General features: G+C 37.4%; 1 pseudogene; it reads right to left on the reverse strand.

Annotated features, from left to right (window-relative positions):
* The window catches only part of LOC127561270 (ubiquitin carboxyl-terminal hydrolase 14-like), a 32,976-nt pseudogene extending 10,030 nt beyond the window's left edge, over positions 1–22,946 (reverse strand).
* Between the last annotated feature and the right edge of the window lie 1,382 nt (positions 22,947–24,328).

Genomic DNA, 24,328 nt, shown 5'->3' on the forward strand with positions numbered 1-24,328 from the left:
TAGCGGGCAAGGATAAACCTGATGATGGCAAATTTAATGAAAATCTTGGACAAAAAAAGGACTATAATGGGAACCTATATTTGTGTCTTGCTGCCCAGTGGGAAACTTGATATATCTGTCTCTTCACTTTGTAGAGAGGCAAGACTATAAATAGATGGTTGTCCCATCACCTATTCTAGAATGACCAGAAAGCTACCCTTTTCTTCCCAATATACTCCTTACCTATATAGAATTTCATACTATAACTTCATTCTTATGTGACAGAATCTTTAAGTAACCCTACAGATCATCTTGTTCAAGAACTTCATTTTACAAATGAGAAAACTGAGATCCAGATCAAGAAAGTTAACTTATCTAGTTCCTTTGAACTCAAGTAATTGTTTCCTCAGAACTTTTCTTTAAAGATGCATGTGTACTTCCAAGGGTAACATATTCTGCCCTCATCTGTTTTTAATACTTTACCAGGAATTACTTGATTAATTGTTTTCCCAAGTAAGAGCTAAATAAGATTTCCAAAGGGATTAATGACACAAAAAAAGGTTAAGTACTGTTCCAGACTCAGGAAGAGATACAAAAGTAAATAGAATGTGATTATCATTTTTTAAAGGAGTTTATTGTCCATTAGGGGCTAGAGAGGGAAGGAGAGAATGAAATATGGACAAAGATAAAATTTGTTGTTGTTTGGTTGTTTCAGTCATGTCTAATTCTTCATCATTGCAGTTGGAGTTTTCTTGGTAGAGATAATGGTGTGCAGTTTCTTTCTTCAGTTCATTTTGCAAATGGGGAAAGTGAAACAAACAGGGATAAAAGACTTTTCCAGCGTCACACAGCTAATAAGTACCTGAGGCCAAATTTGAATTGACTACAGGTCCACTGCTCAATCCATTGTCTTATCTAATTGCTCCTAAAAGGCAAAATAATAGTAAGGATTTAAATAGGAATATAAAGTGCTACAAGATTAATTTACTTATCAGATTTTGATAATGAAAACAATCTTTGAGACTACCCCCTCTGCTTTCCTAATTTGAAAAACAAAAAAAACATTGATACCTTATGATTGCAGATCATAGTCATCTCAACAGATATAAATTTGCCTTCTCTCCCAGTCTTTCAGTGCTGAAAGTCATGAATTCCAAACCATGTCAATTGATTTCATTTTCTAGCTTAAGCTGGATTCTCAATGATGCTCAGTGTTCTAATTTATCTTTCCTTGGCTCTCCATTTCTCTACTCTATCCACATAGAATCCTTCCTTATGAGAAAGCATATGTGAAGCACATTCTATAGAACTGCTTCATCTAAAAATGTATATAACATGCTACCTGATAGCTTTCTGTCTGTGAGCCATGATAAGGAAGATGTGTCTCAGGATTTGTTTTCCTTTATGTTTAATTTTAACTATATGTTTTTTTATTATAGCTTTTTATTTACAAGATATATGCATGGGTAATTTTTCAGCATTGACAATTGCAAGACCTTTTGTTCCAACTTTTCCCCACCTTCCCCCCACCCTTTACCCCAGATGGCAGGTTGACCAATACATGTTAAATATGTTGAAGTATAAGTTAAATACAATAGATGTATACATGTCCCAAAAGTTATTTTGCTTTAACCATATGTTTAAAAAAACCTATTTGAAAAAATTCTTCTGAGGTTATATTTTTATATATGTGTATATGTTTATATATTAATATATTTTGTGTATTTTCCTTTTCCTATTATACTATTCTCCTTATTCTTCTTGTTGTTCAGTCCCTTAATTTTATAGATGAGAAATCTGAAGCTCAGAAGTGGTATACCTAAGCTGTACTGGGACCACCCTTTCCATTGTATCATGTTTCCAACTGGGGAGAATAGCATCTCATTCCTCCCCATCTCTCCAGTTAAATTTCCCCTTTTCACCTTGTATTTGGATGAAATACCTGCCTATATGTATGGCTTGTCTAGTCTGTCCTTGACAAATTTATGCATGCCTAAATGAATTAGTCCCTTTGTTTATTAACTTTCTTTGGCAGAATTATGAGCCAATGTAGTGGAAAGAGCTCAGGCCTATGGAGTGATATAGATGCTAGCCTCAGCTCTACCCCCAATTTTCTGTCTGGCTGAATTCAGTTTCTTTGTCCACTTGCAGCCAGTGGTGCCTTGAAAGCTATATATAGGTTCAAAGTGGTCAAGTGGGCAATTTCTATTCAAGTTTATAGCTTGTAAGCCTTTATTCAATGTTTTCTATTGCTAGACCAATACAGGTAAAACATAGATATACAAAAAGAGGCATTTAATTGTAGAAGGGGCATAACTATGTGTAGGATTCCCGGATTGAGCATGTTCAGTCGTTTTTCAGTCATGTCTGAATATATGATCCCATTTGGGATTTTTTGGCAAAGATACTAGGGCAGTTTGCCATTTCCTTCTCCAACTCATTTTATATGTGGAAACTGAGACAAACAGGATTAGGTGACTTGCTTAAGTAAATGTTTGAGGTTGTATTTGAACTCAAGAAGAAAGAGTCTTTCTGATTCTAGGCTCAGTGTTCTAATCACTTGGCTACCTGGAGTGAGCATATTCTATAAAGTATGGATGAGGGAAGGGAGGAAGGAAAGAAGGAAGGAAGAAAGGAGGAAAGATCTTTTTTTTTTAATTGAAATATAAATTATTTTATTTCTCAGTATGGCTAGTAACCGAGTTAAGGACTCCATCTTTGAGAGAAAGAGGTATCCTTTTTGAATTTTAAGCTTTCCATTCTCTCATTAATGTATTGAACTCAGGTGAAAGGAACAAATGATGGTGCATAGCTAAACAAATAGATCTTTTTATATTCAGAATTGACACATTTCCATCACTTCTAAGATCTTGAAATTTGAAATCCTTGTCTCTAGCCACAGTCTTTAATCTTTCCAACACTCCTATTCCCTCACCCTTTGAAGTTGTTTTCTGCCCTTATATGATCTTCCCTTTCTAGGTTTAAAGCCTACCAGCTTTCCCCCTCCCCTCCTCTTCCTCTTGTCCTTCACTTGTCTACCCACTCTGCTTTTATCTCATGTTCATCCATTTCAACTGTGTTCTCCTGTGTGTCGCTTGTTTATATATGCTGTTTTCATGTCACCTCCTCTATTAGACTGTAAGTTTTTTACTTCTTTGACCTTCTATTAGTCTTAGGCTAATTGTTCAATGCTCATAGTCATGAACCCAAACCATGCCAATTGGTTTTCTAACTTAAGCTGGGTTCTCAATGATTCTCTGTGATCTAATTTATCTTTTGTTGACTTTCTTACCAATTATCAATAGTAGCATTTCTATGCTTCCACTTCTACAACTCCATTCTAGCTAGACTATTGTATTCATTTTTACCCTGTATAACAACTTTTCTTGTGCTAATCCTCCTACCTCATCACTAAATACTCTTCTCCCATGCAGAGACTATAGGGAACTCAGAAATTTTACATCCCAACTTGCTCTATATTAGAGAATCTGATCTTCTGACTTCTCTGACTGATCTCACTGATGTGAAGATCAACAACTACAATGCAGATCACATTCCATCTGTGCTTTCTTATTTTGTATGATACGTATTCATGTCTTTAAATCTCTTATGATGGGAGAAAGGGGTGGTCTATTTAACTCACTAGGGATCTTCTTCAAGGTCTCTAATCATTGAATTCACATAAGTGGAATAGACTGGGTATAAATTATTGCAGTATAGATCTGTTCAATCTTCTTTTCTAACTTTATACAACTCTCTAATAACATCCATTTATAACTGCCTCTAACCAGTCCTAAACTATATAATTTGTTGCTAGCAATGTCAATCAGTTGGTCATTTATTACGTACCTATTATATTCTAGATACAGTGTTAAGCATTAGCGATACAGAAAAAGGAGAGAAACTCAAGAAGCTTACCAGCTAATGGAGGAGATGACATGAAAATAACATATAAACGACTATATACAGAATAAATAGTGACTAATCAATAGAAGAATGGGCAAAATATCCCTTCTGTCAAAGATCTTACCATTTAATGAGGCAGAGAGAAATTAAACAACAATATATAAATAAAATATATTTGGATAAATTTGAAGCAGTAAATAGAGGGTGGACATTAGAATTAAGGGGAATAAGGAAAAACTTCTTATAGAAGGTAAGATTTTAGCTAGAATTTGAAGGAAACCAGGAGATGGAGGTGAGGAGGGAAAGATTTCTGGGTATGGGAGAGAGATAGCTTACTCACATCCACCATACTTTTCTCCATTATTCTTTGCATGATAACCAACATTAATTCATTGAAGACTTTGGTGTTCCATAAAGATATTAATATAGCATCACAGGAAGAATATTGTTGCATAAAAATGGACTTCACCAATACACTGCTAGAGCTGTAATTTGATACAACTATTTTGGAAATCAATTTGGAATTATGTAAAAAGATTCATTAAATTGTTTACATCTTTTGATCATTGATATCACTAGCTGGCATACATCTCAAGGAGGTTTAAGATAAATCTTATATATACCAACATATTCATGGCAGCATTCTATATGGTAGCAAAAAATATTGGGAAAAATAGTTCCCTATCAATTGGGAAATGGTTGAGCAAATTGTGAAAATGAATGTGATGAAATATTATTGTGCAGAAAGAATGCGTAGGTGGAATTCAGAAAATATAGAACAGTTGGGAAGAGTGAAGAAAACAAAATATATACAATGATTGCAATAAGTCAAGACAATACTAAAAGGAGGTCAGACATAGATTAATTACAATGATCAATATTGTTCCAGGGGAACAGATGATAAAACACATATGTTTCCTCTCAATTGAGAGATTCATACTATAGCTCTAAATATTTCATTATACTGTTAGAAGCAATTGCCCTATTGATCAATTTTGCTTAACAAATTTTTATTTATTTATTATTGTTATTAGGCAGCATTCAAAGTATGTGGAGGAAAATAACATTGGAAAGGAAATAACTGTGGGGAAGGGTGAAGGCATCAATAAATTCTGAGAAAAATAAAACATTGGTCTTTAGGAAAACACTTGTAATTATTTAAAGCACTTGCACAATTTCTTAAAGGCAAAATAGCTGTTCACCTTTTTCAACTCAATTGAAAGCATAATTTGTTGATCATTTTTAGTGTCTGTCTAAGATTTTTGGATTCATCTAACTGCATAGCTTAGTCTAGATATTCTTCATCTTCTCATTTTTTCCTGTGTGGAGAGTTACACAAATTTTTAAAAAGTAATTATGAACCATGTTTAAGAGGTTTTGAATGGTTCTGAGGCTTAAGACAATTTAATACCATGTCTTACACAGTAACATGGAAATTTCACCATCTCTAGGAAATCCCTGTTTTTTTGGTCACCTTCCATACTATTGACAAATACTTTAGGAAGCTTATATTTCCCACTATTATGTTTTGTTTAATATTAATAATTACAGGATTTCAAAGTTTTTTGTAGTTATACCTTTTAAGGAATCTTTTAGAGTTTTGACATATATCTGCATGGGATATATGTTTTTGGAACAGATTATTGTTTACTTTACTTAATCCTTTTATAGTCAACACACATTAACCATAGTGTGGTCTGGCATTCACTGTACCTTTCAGTCATTTGTATGATTATAAGCATAATGATCTGTTATAGAAAATAATTTGCCAGAGCCTATCTATCTCTTTCCCTTTCCTAAACTTCAATAAGAATGACACTTTGTGTGAAGATTAATAATTTAAAATTTTGAAGACCTAAGAAAGTAGGCATATGGTTCAGCAATTACTAGGGTTTTCTTGGGCACTTTTTTGGGGGGAAAGGGTAATAATAAAAACAGGATTTTCCCCTGAACTTTTGGTACCTTTCTCATTTTCAAAAACTTTGCTTTAAGAATAAGTCATTTAATGCCCTCAAAACTGCCCCACTTCTAGCATAGACTTCCTCTGTTTATACTTGATCTACTCATGCTGCTTTTTCAATTTGTTTCTTTTAATGACATTTATATTACTTCATGCAGCATATTAAGGACTGTGACGTTTAAGTCCAACTCTGATGATGGTTCTACTATCAGTGAGGGAGAAAATAACTTTTTATAAATATATTAACATATTCTACTTACCCCTTTTTAATATGTTTGTTTTTCTTCCAATTTTATCTTTAAATGGCTGTAGGATGATTTTGCTTAATTGAGTTTCTTGCTAACCTTTCAGTAAACTTGTTTTCATCTTCACTGTTTCTAGCTGTTTTATGAGGCAAAACTGCTTGTAATCTTCAGCCATAATTCTATATAAGATTTTATAAATGAGTTTATTGTAAACTAACATAGCCTCTGGCGGCCAAATCTCTCTTCTTGGCAGGAAGATCAAGTGTTTATTGGCTGGGACAGTTTCTAGATGCTTTTGATCTTAAAGTGATGATAGATTTACAATAGTTAAGCTTTCTTAAGAAACAGTGGTAGCTTTTGTCTAGGTCTGTTCTTTTATCCATTTCCCATTTTTAATGTCATTAATTTGTTTAAATATGTCATATTAGAATTACCTCCAGTACAGTCACAGGCTAAAATCAAATCTGTCAACTCCTTGATTTGCCTTTCCAAAGGCAACTTTTAAAGCATCCTACTCTTCAGGGTAACTACTTTTGACTTGAGCTTCATTTATACTGATAATGTCAAACTTGACGCATTTTACTTCCTTCAATAGGATGTCAACTAGATAAGCATCTTTCATTTAAAAGGTAAAAGATTAATAAAAGAGCTTATATCCAAGATAAGTAAGGAAAAAGTGAGAAAGCACTCATATCAATTATATTCTCCAGTACTGAAAAACTTATAATGGGAAGATAGGATTCTTGAGTTACTCTCAGGGGAAGGTCATGGAAATTGGGAGAACTATCAGAAGGGCAGCTAAATGATACAGTGGATAAAATGTCAGACTTGGAGTCAGGAAGACCTGAGTTCAAATCCGACCTCAAACACTATCTTTGTGACCCAGGTGACTTAACCCTCTTTACCTCAGTTTCCTCACCTGTGAAATGAGCTGGAGAAGGAAATGGCAAATGACTTCAGTATCTTTGCCAAGAAAATCCCAAATGGAGTCATGAAGAGTCAGACATGCCTGAAATGATTGAAAACAACAACTAGAGATCTAGGGAATATCTAATGTCCTCCTTTTTTTAAAAAAAAAAAAAAGGAAGAAATCAGAGTCTGTAAACTAGGGAGCTTGATTTTGATTCTTGGGGAAATTCTCAAATGCTTGCAAAGCCTGATTTCATCAAGGACAAGTCAACTAAGACTACATTTATTTCCTTTTTTTTTGGATCATAGTAAAGAAATATTTAAATATTTCATAGTGTTCTTTTAGAAAAGATAACAAAATATGGATATGAGATATGATAGTACAATAAGATGGATTCATTATATACTTCAACAACAATACTATATGATGATCAATTCTGATGGACCTGGCCATCGTCAGCAATGAGATGAACCAAATCAGTTCCAATGGAGCAGTAATGAACTGAACCAGCTATACCCAGGGAAAGAACTCTGGAAGATGACTAAGAACCATTACATTGAATTCCCAATCCCTATATTTTTGCCCGCTTGCATTTTTTGATTTCCTTCACAGGCTAATTGTACAATATTTCAGAGTCCGATTCTTTTTGTACAGCAAAATAACAGTTTGGACATGTATACTTATTGTGTATTTAATTTTTATTATTTAAATTTAATATATTAATATAATAATTATTATATTAAATATATATTTAACATGTATTGGCCATCCTGCCATCTAGAGGAGGGAGTGGGGGGAAGGAGGGGAAAAATTGGAATAAAAGGTTGGCAATTGTCAATGCTGTAAAATTACCCATGCATATAACTTGTAAATAAAAAGCTATTAAAAATTTAAAAAAAATCCTAAGGGGGAAAAAAAAACAATAAGATGGATTCAAAATGGATTTAACAATTGAAAGAAGATTCATTAATAGATCAATGTGAACTTAGTAAGAGGTCTCCAGTGGAGATCTCCTCCAGTAGAGATCTGTTGTTGACCCTATGCTTTCTAACATTTTTTTAAATCAAAGATTTAAAGGATAAAGGCAGAGATAATATCACATTTGCAGATGACACAAAGCTGGGAGGGATTATAATCACACTGTATCCCAAAAGATTTTGACTGTCCAGGGAAGTAGTCAACGTGTTCACCAGACCAAATTTGGCCTGCTGCCTATTTTTTGAATAGTTAATGAACTAAATTTAAAAAAAATTAATAGTTTAAAAAAAGGAATAAAACTTGAGGCATGGAAATTTTATGCAATTCAAATTTTGGTGTTCATTAATAACATTTTATTGGAACATTAGTGCACATATTTTCTATTTCTACTCTCACATTGAAATGACAGAGTTAAATAATTGCAAGAAAGACTATATGGATCACTCTCATATTTTGCATGACTGCTTGGTACACTGTAAATCTGCTTCTTAACAGTTGGGCTTTATGGTGAACAACATTAGGAATCCATTTTTGGTCTGAAAGTCTATTCCAATAATAACTTTATTTGAACTTGGCTCACTGATATGGAAACTGTCATCAAAACCCATGTGAGAATGCTACTAATTAGCACATGTTTCCACATGGGAACATTTTGCTAATGCAGACACCATATAAATAAGTGTTTTCATTTCTAATAGTGAATAAAATAAGATGATGATAAGGTGGTAACGCCTTTTATTTATTTAGAACTTTGTATTTTCAAAGCCTTTTCATATGAGTAACCTCATTTGATAGTTGCCTTAATACAGATGCAGCCTTAAAGGAATAGAGATGATGATTTGTTAAAATTCCCCCTGTCTCCTTGGACCTTCCTCCACTCTTTCTTTAGTCACAGAAGAAAAGATTTAGTAGTTAGAAGGATTTTTTTTTATCACTATCCATGAGGTTACATTTTTCTTTTCTTTTCTTTCTTTTTTCTTTTTGTTGAGAGAGAGGAAAGAAGCAACAAATCTCTACTTTTTTGGCTAAGGATATTTCCCCAGTGGTCAGGCAAGTGTTTTGTTGGAAATACTGTCATGAAACGTTTATGTAACACTAAGAATATGCAATTTTCTTGGGGAAAATATTGTATGTATCGTGGGAAGATAATCAGGTGAAGGACCGCTTCAAAGTAATGCTTCATATAAGTAAGATTCACTTAAGACTGTTTGGGTCCTGGTAGAATTGTTGTTCAGACATTTGAATCATGTCCAACTTTTTGTGACTTTTTTTTGTAGCAAAAATATTAAAGTGCTTTGCCATTTCCTTCTCTTGCTCATTTTACAGATGAGGAAACTGAGGCAAACTGGGTGAAGTGATTTATTCAAGATCATACAGCTAGGAAGTGTCTGAGGCTAGATTTGAACTTGGGAAGATGAGAATTCCTGATTCCAGGCCTGGGGCTCTATCCACTATGGTACCACCTAGCTGATATTTTTATTCTTACCCAAGATTAAAAAAAGAAAGAAAGAATTCAAGCATTTCCTCAGTGGAGAGGGAGTAGGGAGGAGTGAGAACAGGGAAACCTGAAATTATTTCCTCACCTGCTCTTTTGATGAGTAGAGACATGCCCCTCTTGTGACTAATGGTAGAAAGTGCAGGCACCCTGCCCCGGGGGCCATAGTTTGCCACTATTCTCTGCTGGCTTGGACCTGAATCTCTCTAAAGCTGGTTAGCTGGCAACCAATTGATCACGAGAAGGTCACAGAATTAATTTTGCCTTGAAGGCAGGTATCATGCCTGCATTTGTGCACGGATTTGGAACACCACCAAAGCTCTCAGTGATCCTGCTGTGGTGGAAATGCCCTTGAAAAGTAATGCTTCTACCAGACAGAGTCACTTTCCATGTCCTCAGAGGCACAGTTTACCTCAAGAAGCCTCTGGTGACTTGAGAGAAATTCCCCAGGGATTGCTGAATCCCAAGATGCAAAGGAGACCCCAGTCGCTGAGGAAAAAACGCCGGATTTGCAATTAGGGGATCTGAATTCATTGCTTCTCACTACCTGTACAACTAGTAGAGGTCACTCACTGTCCTTGGGTTGTTGTCCCCTCAGCTGTAAACTATGAGGTTTGTATTAGATGAGCTGCAAAGCCCTTTCTGTCTCCAAGCCTTATGATCCTTGGATGCTGAGACTGCTAGAATAGAATCCAGATGGCCACGAGAATTTAGGTGGCTTGCTTTGGATCACAGAGCTTGGAGTCATGTGCATGCTTGTATCACATCCCTCTCCCCCTATAATCAACACAGCCATACACACTTTGTAGGGACTGGCACTGAGCACAAGGCTTCTGCTGTGAGAAAGAGTAGGGCAATGCCAATCCAGGTGGGAAGTGTGGGGAGAGACAGGCACAGAGGGGAGAGAGAGACAGAGAGAGAGACAGAGAGAGATAGAGACAGAAAAAGAGAGAGACAGAGGAGACAGAAAAAGACAGTGAGAGAGACACAGAGAGGTAGAGACAGAGAGAGAGAGAGAGAGGAGAGAGAGAGACAGAGAGAGAGACAGAGAGAGATAGAGACAGAAAAAGAGAGAGACAGACAGAGAGAGACAGAAAAAGACAGTGAGAGAGACACAGAGAGGTAGAGACAGAGAGAGAGAGAGACAGAGAGAGAGAGAGAGAGAGAGAGAGAGAGAGAAGAAAGATACAGAGAGAAAGACAGAGAGAGAGAGGCAGAGAAACAGAGAGATGGAGAGAGAATAAATCAAGACACACAGAGAAACAGAGACAGAGAGACTGCAGGAGAGAGACAGAGAGAAGAGAGAAACAGAGACCAAGAGATAGAGAGAAAAACAGAGAGATAGAGAAAGAAACAGAGAGACACAGAGACAGACAGAGATAAAAAAACAAGACAGGGAGAGGAGAGAGATATACAGACACACACACACACACATGCAGAGACAGAGACAGAAAGAGAAAGAGAGAGACAGAAAGAGACACACAGAGACAGACAGAGAGATAAAAAGAGAGACAGAGATAGAGACAGAGACAGATGGAAACAGAGATTGAAAGAGAAAGAGTCAGAGAGAAAGACAGAGAGACAGAGAGGAGACAGAGACAGGGTCCCATTAAGAAGGCTGGTCCTTATATTTGGATTTGTTTTCTGTTTAGTTCTCTTCTCAAATTTTCTATTTATTGGGGAGCCTCTGCCAAATTCCAACTGTTCGTGGGGGACTCCACCTGCTATAGGGAGCAGCTCATATAGAGATATCACACTTTCCTTTGATCCATGAAGTTCCACTCCCCGATTCATTCCCAAGCATTTCACCCTAAATGAAGATGATAATAGTAATGGTGGGTCGCCTTTCTGTACGCCTTATGCTTTCAGAAGCACTTCAGCAAAAACAGCTCACAATCACCCCCTACTTAAAAGTGTACAAAGCTCCTTTCCTTACAACAAGGCAAGGCAAGTATGATTATCCCCATCATACAGAGCAGTAGACTGAGGCATTGAGAAATGAATTTGGATCCCCCTTCTTCCTCCAAGACTTTTTCTTCTGTTTCTGAGGAAGAAATAAGTTATTGAAAATTGTGTGTGTGTGTGTGTGTGTGTGTGTGTGTGTGTATGTGTGTGTTGCTGATGGGAACACACACAGACAGCCTCAGACTTGGCTGTTGGGGGCAGGGCTGTGATGGTGAGGAGGGGTAGAGTGGGGGTTGTTAATGAAGGAGGTGTTACCCTTGTGTTCCAATGCCAGAATTTCATCTGAGGGTGGTTATGATCTTGTCTTCCCGCTTGCAATTGTCCTCCCTAATCACTTGGTCACATCTACCATGTCCCCGTGCAGCCGATGGGGAGGGGTTAGGGTTAGAGGGTCTCTGTGGGTGGTTTTCTTCAGCGCCCCCTTCACACAGCTTGGCTGCTCCTTTGATGCTCGAGTGAGTCTGATAGGGCTAAATGACAGTTATTATCTGTGCTTCAGTGTGCTTTAAGGGCCTTTCTCCTGCGAGTCCCGAGGCCCCCATCCCAGGTAACAATAGCTCCCTGGGGGTCGCTGTCCCCTGAAAGCCTGTGAAAGTAATGTCTCGGCTGCTGAGAAAGACTCTCATGCTGGAGGCGACACTGGAGAAACTTCCCATCTTCATCTCTAAAAGAAGAAATGTTATTTTTGTGTATGGTAGAAATAAGCGCTCTTCTACCAATCAATTATTCAATCAATTAAAAAGCATTTATCGAGCACCTACTATGTGTTAGACATTGAGAATCCAAAGTCACTGAACTCAAGAGGAGATTATATTTATTAGGGAGACAGTATGGATACATACAAGTATTGGGAGAATAAATATAAGGTGGTTTGAGGAAGATAGAAGAACAAGTATTTATTAAGTGTCTACTTTGTATGTGCCAGGCTAAGCACTTTTACAAATATTATTTCATTTGATAATGAGGAGAGGGTAGGCCCTTAGTAGCTGGGGGTAGGATGGGGCAAAAGGAGTTTAGAAGTCATTATTATCAATTAAATTAATTGATTATTTATTATTTTGATATTATTTGATTAAATCAACTAAATAATTAAATGATTAAATCAATTTATTTAATTACCCACACAGCATCCATGTTTCTTGAGTCATTTCAAAGTAAGTCTATTGTTGGTGACCCTTTTCTTCCATGTTAGTGAACATCAAGGGGTCAGATATCAAGTCCAGCAATGGCAGAGTTGGGGGGGAGGGTTAGCATGTAGGGATGGGCCATGCAAATCTGGCACAACTTGTTCCTCCGGCCAGAAGGGAAATGCATGGAGAGTCTCTGAGGTGATTGATTAGAGGTGTTGGGACATTGTATACTGGGATCTCACTGTCCCACTGCCTGTAGGTCTGCTCTGTGGGATTCAATTGGACAAACATTTATTAAGCACTCACTATGAGAGGGAACTGTTTTTGTAGCTGAATATAAAAAGACAAATCAAAACAACTCCTGCCTTCAAGGAGTTTATATTCTACTAGAGAAAAGTATCTCATACAAAGGTAAAATGGCTGCCTCTGGCCCTACTTTTCTCTCAACCTACTTTTCTCTCAACATTCTCAGGCATTGAGGAGGGTGATTATATCCCTTTTCTTCCATGAATTTGAACCCTTGCATGCTATTTCCTTATTTTTCAGGGCCCAGCAACCAGTACTCTGTTCCATTTTACCACTTCATAGTCAATCAGCAGTCAACAAGCATTTACTAAACACAATCTATCCTAGCATTTATTAAACTACTGTGTGCTAGATACTATGCTAAGCCCTGGAGTAACAAAGAAAGGCAAAATGCTCTTGGTCCACTGGAGAAGACAATATGCAAACAGCTATGTGTCACAAGCTCTATATAGGATAAAGTAGAGATTGCAGTGAGCAGTTTTTATAAATGTATATTGATTTCATTGCTGTAGCAAGAACAAAGACAAAACATTCTCCATAGCACCAATAATTGTTATCTCACTACCTTGGTTTCTGGAGGAGAGAGAATGGAATGGAATTAGGTTTACAATACAAGAAAGAAAGAAAGAAAGAAAGAAAGAAAAAAAGAAAGAAAGAAAAAAAGAAAGAAAGAAAGAAAGAAAGAAAGAAGAAAGAAAGAAAGAAAGAAAGAAAGAAAGAAAGAAAGAAAGAAAAGAAGGAAGGAAGGAAGGAAGGAAGGAAGGAAGGAAGGAAGAAAGGAAGGAAGGAAGAAGGAAGGAAGGAAGGAAGGAAGAAGGAAGGAAAAGAGAGAGAGAGAGGAAGGAAGGAAGGAAGGAAGGAAGGAAGGAAGGAAGGAAGCAAGGAAGGAAGGAAGAACTAAGTCCAATTCTCAGGGTCCACATGATTTTGAAGAAGGGAGAAGGCCATAAGATCCTGCCTTTTACTGTGTTGTTTCACCAGCTGTCAGTGATGGAGTCACCTCAAGCCCTCAGATACAAATGCAGCCAAAGGTCTGGCAAGTGCTGACTCAGGCCTTTTAAAATGCTGTCAGTTCTGGCTACACAACATGGAAAGAATATCCTCCCACCACATGATAAGCCAATGTAGAATGTCCATCCGTGCTCCTCTAATCCACTCTCTTGGAAATATCTCTTTAGTAGCTTCCATGTGAATGTTGCCATCTTTGGTAGTTTAGACATACACCAGACTCCCAAAACACATAGATAAGAAAATATCAAACATAGGAAGTAATTTCAGAGGAAAACTAATAATTGGAGAGTCAGGAAGATCAGGATGGGCATTTAATAAGTGATTTATGAATTGAATTGAATGACGGGATTTATTCAGTTCTTAAGAACCTAGCCACTTTGAATGGGGCACAAGACATGCCATTATATGTGGCATTCTAATTTAAGGTGAACAGTGAGAATCAAGCTCCAGAGTATTACAAATATTAGACATGTCATTTAGCAAGGAAACATAATCCGCTGACAAGGGGAAGAGAAAACCAGAGACAAGAGGGGAAGAAAGGAAGGAGCAAGACCTAGTAAAGAACAAAAGACACCAGTAAGATATTTGGGGAATTCTTGCTATCAAAGAAGACAGGAAGTTGGAATTTAGGAGCATTTTACTCAAAACAGGCCATCTGGTCACCTTCATCATGGATCCTTTGAGGTCCATCCAGGTCATTTGGGAAGCTCAGCTCAATCTTATGAACTGTGTCTTTGTGCTGAGGATTTTGGAAGAATGCTGTGGAATGTCAGGTTTCTTTATTGTGTAACAGTACCAGTGCTTTTTACACAGAGATTCTGGTCACAAGTGATCAAATCCAATATCTAATTATTTACTAATTATCTAATGATTCATTTAGTCAGTAAGTTTTTACCTAGCACGTACGTTGCATTATATTTGATGATACGTGTGGACTCACACCTTCTGCCTCTTTGTTACCCCTCTATGGTGCAGAAAATAGGATTAATATTAAGTCATGTATTTGAAAGTCGGGAAAACTTGAGTTTTATTATCTATGTGATTTAATCTCTGTTTGACTTGATACACAGAGAAAGAAATGGCAAATCACTCCACTATCTTTGCCAAGAAAACCCTATGGACAGTATGGACAATGGGTCACAAAGAATCAGACGTGACATGACTGAATGACAGAATAAGAGTAACAGCAAGAATGATCTTAATTATTTCAGTAGGTATAGATTGGCTTTGTTGTTGTTTTAATCTGACCTGTGATTGCACTGCTCTGATGAAGTTCAGGTGAGAAAACTCCCTCTATGCAGATTATCATCCAAACTGCAATTTCTAGTTTTTTAGACTTATCTGGGTTACTATGAGGTTAAATGACTATCCTGGCCATAACCATTTGTGTCACAAGAATATTGAATCCAAATGTTCCTGATTCTAAAGCCAGCTCTGTATAGCCTCTCAATAAATATTATTATCCCCATTTTACAGATAAGGAAAAAGAAGGTAGAGAAGTTATTAAACCTACAGCTATAACCACTGGCTTCTCTAACAGACATCCTTCTCCCAATCCTTCATGCCCAAACATCATCTCTATTCTGTCTCTTATTTTCCTCTTTGCTTACTGGCTCATTCATTGCTGCCTCCTACATACTCATGTCACCTCCATCAAAAAATAAAAACAAAAGAAAAAACCTAGGTTCGGCCTTCAATATTTTTCACTTGGCCAATTGCAAAAACATTCTAACTGTTCTCTCTACCTCAAGGCTCTTCCCTACTCCAAGCTTTTGAGCTTGAGCTTCTTCTATAAGAGAACAATTAATACAAAACTTGTCATCCCGGTTTGTAGTAATAACCTTTCCTTCAGTCAGTTTTAGCCTTGGGAAGACTTTGGATTAAAGCCCTTCCTAACTTTACAGGGAAATAAAGGGTCAGGGAATTTCAAAGCTGGAGGCAAACTTAAAGAACCCCTAATATAACTCATACCTGAAGAGAAATCCCTCCTGATCTGTCATGAGGGAAAGCCCATTACTTCCCGGCACCTCATTTTTATTTTTAATCAGCTGTCATTGCTAGGAAGTTTGCCTCTTTGGCTTTCACCCACTACTCTTGGGTCTGCCTTCTGGAACTAAGAATAAATTCAATCCCCTTTCCACGTGGCAGCCTTTCCTAGCCTTAATGAAAGCTGTCATCTCACACCAGTGTGAACATCCCCAACTCCTTCAGACATTCCTTATCTCGGATGACATCCAACCACTTCACTCTCTTATGTCCAATGCGTCAACTACACCTTTGGGGTCCCCCTTTCACCCAATTATCACCTGTGACTCCAAGAAGCTGTAGCATGTGTTTCTGTAAGCCATCTCAGCAGAGAGACCTCAAAGCTGTCAGTGAGCCAGGTGAATGTCTACTCCAAGCATGGAATGACTGACTTCCCCCGGTAGAATGGGTGGATGGGGATAATTTGTTCCAACAGCCACAAAAGAAACCCTTAGAGCTCTGTCACACATTGAAGAGGCTGTGGTCATACACAGCATTTGAGGCCATTGCCAGTGGTCCTGACTTATGCTTTGCCGTTTGCCTTCAGTGACTCAGGGAGAGAATGAGGCTGAAGACTTTGTGTAATTGTTTCATTTAAATCCACTTCATTCATAAGTCAAGACATCATCCCATGTCGTCAACTGGTCCTCTTCGAAAATAATGAGCAAACAACAGCCCTAGTCACCTTCTTCTGGACAATAATTTTGTCCAATTTGTCAATAATCTTAAAATGTGGTGCCAGAATTGAGCACAGTTCCATAGATGTGGTCTGAGCAGAGTGTACCTTGGGTTGCTCCAACCATTAGTTTTTTTGGCCATTGTGCCCCTTATGCCCATTTTGAGTTTGTGGTCCCCTAAAAACCATAGATCTTCTTCATTTAACCTGTAGCCTAGTTATATCTTCCTTCTCCTTTATATGGGCAATTGATTCCTTAAACCCTTCTTTGATCCCAAATGAATTTCTTATTGAATTCAATCCATTATTTTATCCTGGCAATATCTCTTTGGAACCTTAGCTCTGCTAGCCAATGTATTAGCTATATAATCATTACTCCAATTAAATTTTGAGCTCTTTGAGGATAGAGTCCATATTTTGACTCTTTTTTGTATTTCCAGCATTTAGCACAATGCTTGGCTCATACAAAGCTTAAATAAATAAATATATACATATACATATGTATATATATATAATATATATTGTTGTTGTTATTGTTGTTGATTGATTGATTGATTTTTCTACCTCTCAATTTTTAGTTATCAGCAAATAGCCAATAGAACCATTTTGAACCAACTGGCCAATCAGTATTATTCTCTTTTTTTGAGGCTCAATTTAGATTCCTTTATGAACCAATTCCTGATTCTCCCAACTGTTAGTGCTTTCTCCTTCCTCAGTGAACTTGCATTTATAAATTTATGCATATGTTGAATCATCTAGTAAAATGAATTAGAATTAGAAATGTAGAGCTGGAAGAAATCTTAGATATAATCTAATCTAACTTTCTCTTTTTTGTAATATATGAAACTGAGATTAAGTAATTTGTCCAATGTCATAAATAGGTATTAGAAAGCAGAGCTTGAATCTGAACCCCTTCAAATCCAATGCTTTCTACTCTGTGATATTACCTTCTCTACTAATCTCTCTTTTTTAAAAATTAAAGCTTTTTATTTACACAACATATGCATGGGTAATTTTTCAACATTGACCTTTGCAAAACCTGCTGTTCCAACTTTAAAATACTAATAATCTCTTTGAGGAGAAAGTAGTTAGATTAAGGGGTGAGGAAAGTCTTTGTATAGAAGGTTGGAGAGTGAGCTAAGACTAGATGGAAGTTAGGTGATAAGAGGTGAAGGTGATAAGAGAATGCACTCCAGGCATGGGGGGACATTGCCAGTGAAGGGGCAAGAAGATGGGAGATGGAGTATCATGTCCAAGGGACTGGTAAATGGCCATTCTGCATATACTATAGCATGTAGGAAGGAAAATAATGTAAGGGTGGAAGTAGAATGAAGCCAGTTTGTAGAGTGCTTATGAACTGGACTCATGAAATTGTAAGGTAGAACTCAGGTCCAAATTCTGGGTTTGGTCCTGTTATGTGCATGACCTTGGGCTAGACCCATAATTCTGTGTTCCAAAGTCCTTATCTGTGAAATGAAGTGGTTGGACTAACTGGTCTCTAAGGTCCCTCCTAGTTCCAAAGTCATATGCTACAATCCAATGGAGTTCCCTGGGTACCCCAACGAGCTGGTTGACTCATAGTGCACTGAAAATTCATCCATATTTTTTTGAGTTACATAGGTTGAGAAGTAATTAGAGCAAGTTGCTACAACTGGGAAGAGAATGGTACCTCATGTTGTTTTTACCATGAAACTCCAGAAAGTCTTATTGCCTTAGCAGAAGAGCTTATGTGTTTGTGTGTGTGTTAATATGTAGGAGTCTCAGAAAAGAGAGGCTATTCACTGCTTGGGGAAAGTTTGTCTCCTGCCAACCCTTCTCCATTAAGCACATCTTCCTTTCTAAGTTATTTGCATGTAGTTTCACTCATTTGTCCTTTTCCTTGCGTCAAAGGGCTAACAGATCTATTTTTAAAGGCCCAGGCAGGGCCAATGGCCAGGCAATCAGTGCCAAATCAAACAGAGGCCTCTCTGACCCTTTCTGTTAATATTCTATGATTTTCCACTTCTCTTCCTGCTCCTCAGCCTCAAGCCCTTCCCTTGCCTCTGCCTCCCCCTCCCCGGCCACCATCCCACCTCCAAATAAGTGTGTCTCGGTACATCTCACCAGAATGGACAAGGACCAGTTGGATAGAATTTAAGATTCCAGAGAGCCTGTTGTAGGATTTTGAAGTTTAGTACCATTAAAACTTAAGTGAGATATTTCTCCTGGCTTGCCTCTTTGAGGATTTTCATCTGGAGGGTGATTTTTATAACCAGACATTAAAAAAAAAAACAAAAATAAAACAGAACACCCCAAGATCCCATAAAACCCCCTTTCAGACCTTCAGGTCTCTCCCCTCTGTGTTCCTGTGGTAGGCAGTGGGTTTATTTTGCTGAGTGATATCCGTACCTATTTCTGGGCCTTCACATTTTCCATGTATGAGTGACCCGTTCTGCACACAGTTTGGTTCTCTGACTGAGGCTGCAGGGTAAACATTCTTAAGCTCCAGTATCTTGCTTCACTCACAAAAGCCCATGTGTTCCCAGTTCTTAATTTATAAACTAGTTATTAAGTGTGGCGGAGGAGGGGCTGGTGTACCCTGGGATGTGAGATGCTCAGTCAGGGGCTCTAAGCCTCCAGGGCCAGATGGGTTTATCCAGGATGTTTGCTGTTTCCCCCTAAGAAGAAAAGCTAGCTCGCTCAGACTGTACCTATACAACATGACCAAAACAACTGGTGGTGTTTGAACAAATGATGAATTCAGCTCCCTGTCAAATAACCCTTCCCTTTCAAATGAGCAAAGTATCTTAAGTGGGAATCACACTCAGGGCCTTGACTTCAAGTTCAGCATTTTTAACCTTTCTGGGATAGCAACTATTGTGGACCTGGAGAAACTGAGGCACAGGGAAGTCAAAGCACATATTTTAATCAGGATATGCAAGCCAGTTACTCAATTAGAATATTGTCTTCCTGACTCCAAGGCCGGTGTTTTTTCTGTCATAGCATGCTTCCTCTTTGTAGAGTCATTTGGGAAGTCCTACTTTTTATTTATTTGTTTGTTTGCTTGCTTGCTTATTTATTTACTCATATATTTGCTTATTTGTTTATTTATTTACTCATTTACTTGTATATTTGTTTATTTTTGCCTCAGTCATTCTCTATGTCTTATTCATTCTTCATTCTCTGTCTTATTCATTCTTCATTCTTACTCTGTATGTATATTTCTCCCCCTAGTCAAGTCTTTGGTCTCTGAGATGATTAGAGATGGTGCTTATTTCTAATCTGTAGTCACTGGGATTCTCAAGAGTTCAAGAGGTCCCTCTTTCTTATCATATCGGTCACTCTGTGGATGATAGTAACTTGAGCTACTTGGAACTTGTTGAAAAGAATCTGTGGGTCTGTATGCATATGACTGTGTGGATGTGACATCCCAGGTCCTCCAGCACTTTCCTGGGTAATTAGTGTTCTCCTGATTAGGATAAATGGCTGCTTTATTATTGCTAAGTGACTCATTAATATGTCATTGCAGTTAGCTCTCACAGCAGGGGACAAAAGGATAATTGCATGTTCTTTCTCTATTGCAGGGTTTATAGTAATATAGACTGGGAGCTTGAAGGGACCTTAGTGGCTACTTAAGTGGAATGGAGATATTTCGCAGGCTTCTGATCTGCTCTGGGTAGAGCACACCCGGTGGAATGCTGAGTCTGCACCCAGGCCACTTTTGGAGGAACCCAAGCTATCTCTGACTTGGTGCTTTGGGATGAGGTAGAAAATCCTAGGGGTCTGTTGGAGCCACCTCAAATTGGCATATGGGAAACCATGCTCTATGTCTAACTCAGGGATATCACTGACTGAAATTTAAGGGAATTATGAGGTAGATAGGGAAAAGTCCTAATGAGAGGCAGGTACTTGAGGCTGAGTAGGAAGGAAGGAAGAGCTGGAATGGCAAGAAAGGTTCAAGTGACTGATAAATGTTAAAAGAAGAGAGGGGAAATTGTACTACACAGAATTTTCACAAGTCTAGTAATTTTTAAAATCCATATAAATATGTGCACGTGTATAATAAACACAATGTTATGTGAAAACTCTGGGTAATATCAACAAGGACCAGCTATGGTTAAATCTGAGAAAAACAAATAGAAAATTTGAATATTATCATCATGAAAATTAACACCATCCAATACCAATACTTATTGTCATGCTAAATATAATGGAAGGGCTCACACTGCTCAAAGTCCATCTAATGAATATGCCTTCTATTTGTTTCTCATAAGAATTAACATTAGCCAGACCTGAAATTTAGTCATAAAATTAGCCTTTTAATGATGTTGATGTTGTAAAACACACCATCTTATTAAGTCAACACTGTGGAATTTAAAACAAATTAAGATAACTCAAAACCATTTTCATTCATTTCAAATAGAAGTAAAACAATGAATTTAATTATTTTTGAACTTGCTGTTTTTAGCTCAATATGTGTTTTCTTTGGTTAACCTCACTTTATTACCATTATAGTTTATATTAACTAACATCCCTTAACTCACATTTGTATGGTACCCAAAGGTTTATAAACTGCTTTTCACGCTGTAGTCTCTCATTTGCTCCTCAAAACAACTCTTTGAGGTAGATACTGCAGATATTATCATCTCTATTATACAGAAGAGGAAATTGAGATCCAGAGAGATTGATCTGACTAATCATATAGGGATAGAATTAAAAAACTGCTCTTTTAGTGACTCTTTGCTTCTAGGCGGCAAGCCAGAGTTACAGATGGAGCTCTGAATCTGGAATTAGGAAGCTGTGAGTTCAAATATGACCTCAGAGACTTTTTAGCTATGTACCCTTAAATTCATTTAAATCATTTAGTCCCTGTCTGCCTCAGTTTCCTCAACTGTAAAATGGGAATAATAGCACCTACCTCACAGAGTTCTGAGGATCAAGTGAGATCCTCACTTATAAAGTGTTTAGCACAATGCTTGAAACATAGTTGATGCTTAATAAATACATATTAATGTATAATGTAATGTATAATAAATACACATGAATAAATACACCCTTTTGCCTTCCCAACTATAGATACATTGTTGTATCCTACTCATATGCAAAGAGGGGCTCAGATTTCTGATGATCCTATCTGTCAGTTCACAAATAATTGGATTTTTGCCCAGGTGCTCCACACAGACTCGAATATAATCTGTTTATGCCCATAAAATTCTTTCTAAATCTGAATCAGCATTTGAGCTTTTGACAGCATTTGTATTTCCTATGGAGAAGGTAAGGCTGAATCCATTAATCAGCAACCATTTCTTGAACTTTTGCTAAGTGCAAAGCACTGTGGGGGCTCTGAAACACAAGATCTATGGTTTTTAATGAGTGAGGAGGGAGGATAGCTACAAAGAAATATGAAATATTTCCTTGAGTCCCTGTCCTCAAGGAGCTTATTACAATCTCTTTGGAGATATGGGACATAATCACAGGAAAATTCAAACAACATAAAAGGCAGACAGTCCTGAGTTAGTTAAGTGGTTGACTGGGATAGTCAAGGAATTTTTTAAAGAAAAGATGAGACTTGGGGTGAACTTTGAAGAATTATTTGAATTTGGATAGACTATGAGGAACGTGAGGGCATTTCACGCAAGGGTATAAATTTTAGGGGAGAAGGGAGGAAAGAACAACTTGATCCAGATGAGGTGTAAATATGCAAGGGATATTTGGATATATGGAGTACCCAAGAGGGTCACATAGACTGGAGAAGAGAGTTCACGTATGGCCATTAGAAAATAAAGTGGAAGCAACAGTTTGGGGTTAGTTGGGAAAGTCCATTAGCTATTTCCTTAATCAGAATACACTATTCCTGGACTCAAGAAGAATGGATTCTCCAACCATATCCAAGAATAAGAATTCATTTGCCTTGATTTGCGGGCAGTAGGGTGGAGAAGGATTATAGGTTATGGGAGGATTTATAGTCACTAGCAATGATCTTTCTCATCTAAAGATTATAAAGCTTTTGTCCCCTTGCTTAGACCTATGGGTTGGCAGAGGGCTGAGAAATCACTTTTGGGGGGAATATTGGCTGCTATTTTTTTCTCCCCAAGGTCTTCTTCAGAAATACTCTCAGATGAGGCGATTTCTTATTGACCTGGAATATCTGCCTACAGAGTGCAAGAGGAGGTAGAGAGAACAAGCATGTAAGCATCTTTGAGTAGATGAGGGAAAAGGGAGTCCTTCTTCTAAGAAATAGTGGGCTGCTAGCCAGACTTTGCAGCCTTTGGCCTGCACGGAAGCAAGGCCCCTGAGACCCTTAATGAAGAGACATGTGGAGTCCAAGGCTGCTGTGTCTGACTCCCCTGGAGCAGCTCCTACATTCTGCTGCTTGTGCATTCTGGGGAAGCCTCTTGTCTTATCATCACCCAGACACAAACACATGAAGAACAGAATGGCTCCCAAGCTAGAGCATGACTTAAGGATTCATAAACATGTTTTTTTTTAATTTTTAGTAATTTTCAGATTTTTTAATATCAGAAAATATTACTGATTCATCCATATAAAGAATACATGTTTTCTCTTGACATATGAACTTCTGAAGCCACCATATTTGTTGGCTGCGTTGTTCCCCTTCTTATTCTCTCTAGTCCAGTTTAAAACAACTTTCTTTTTGTTTTTCACATCCACCATTCCATTTCTTGTTTCTGTGCATTTACATTTTCTATGTCTAATACCTGGAATATTCTCCTTCCCTAACTGTGCCTTTTAGAATCCCTAGCTTCCTTCCAAATTCAATTCAAGCACCAGCTACTCTAGGAGGTCTTTCTTGGTCCCCCTATAGCTTTTACAGAAATTAATGAGGAGATAAAGACCAATTCCATGAATTCATTGGTATAGAAAACTTCCAGGTGAGGAAACTCCCTCCACCAATGTGGAGGTTATAACTTATCCATAATCACAGATCCAAACATGTCTCAGACAAGATTTGAATCCAAGGTCTATCAACTATACCAAACTGTTTTAATTGCTTGCATTTTGTATATATTATATATGTATGTACACATGCATATATATTATTCATGTATATTTGCAGTACATATGTTATACACATATATTTGGGTATGCAAATATGTTACACACACATCTATACACACACATATATATATATACACACACATACTTATATATGTATATGTTATCTCAATATAGTTTAATGTCCTTGAAGGCTGGGACTGTTTTATATCTGTCTTTGTACCCCCAAACCTAGCACAATTCATATGTGTATATCTATCAATCATCTATTTATCTGTCTACACATACATATGTGTATATATACACATGCATGTGTATATGACTGTATATATAAGACATGTATTATGTATTCATATTTAAACACTGTGTATAGAGAGACATAGTTTGCTATGTATTTGTTTATCTTCTTTATGAATGATGGTTGATTCTTTGATCCCCACAAGGAAAACGTGCTAGAGATGGTTAGCACGACATAGTGAAAGGAGAATGCTACACTTGGAAGTCAGATAAAGTGAGTCTGAATACTTGTTCTGCTGATTGCTGGCTGTGTGATCTTAAATAAATTGCTTCACCTCTTAGCCTCAATTTTGTTATCAGTAAAATGGGGACACAAATAGATCTCCATGGGCTTCAGTTTTCTTTTCTATAAAATAAGTAAATTGACTAGAAGATTTTTGAAGTCTCTCTGAACCCATTTCAGAACTCTCTCTCTTCCTTCTACCTCCTGGGACATTTAGCATTTTTGG

Source organism: Antechinus flavipes, chromosome 4, assembly GCF_016432865.1.
Source record: "Antechinus flavipes isolate AdamAnt ecotype Samford, QLD, Australia chromosome 4, AdamAnt_v2, whole genome shotgun sequence".
Taxonomy (NCBI): Eukaryota; Metazoa; Chordata; class Mammalia; order Dasyuromorphia; family Dasyuridae; genus Antechinus; species Antechinus flavipes.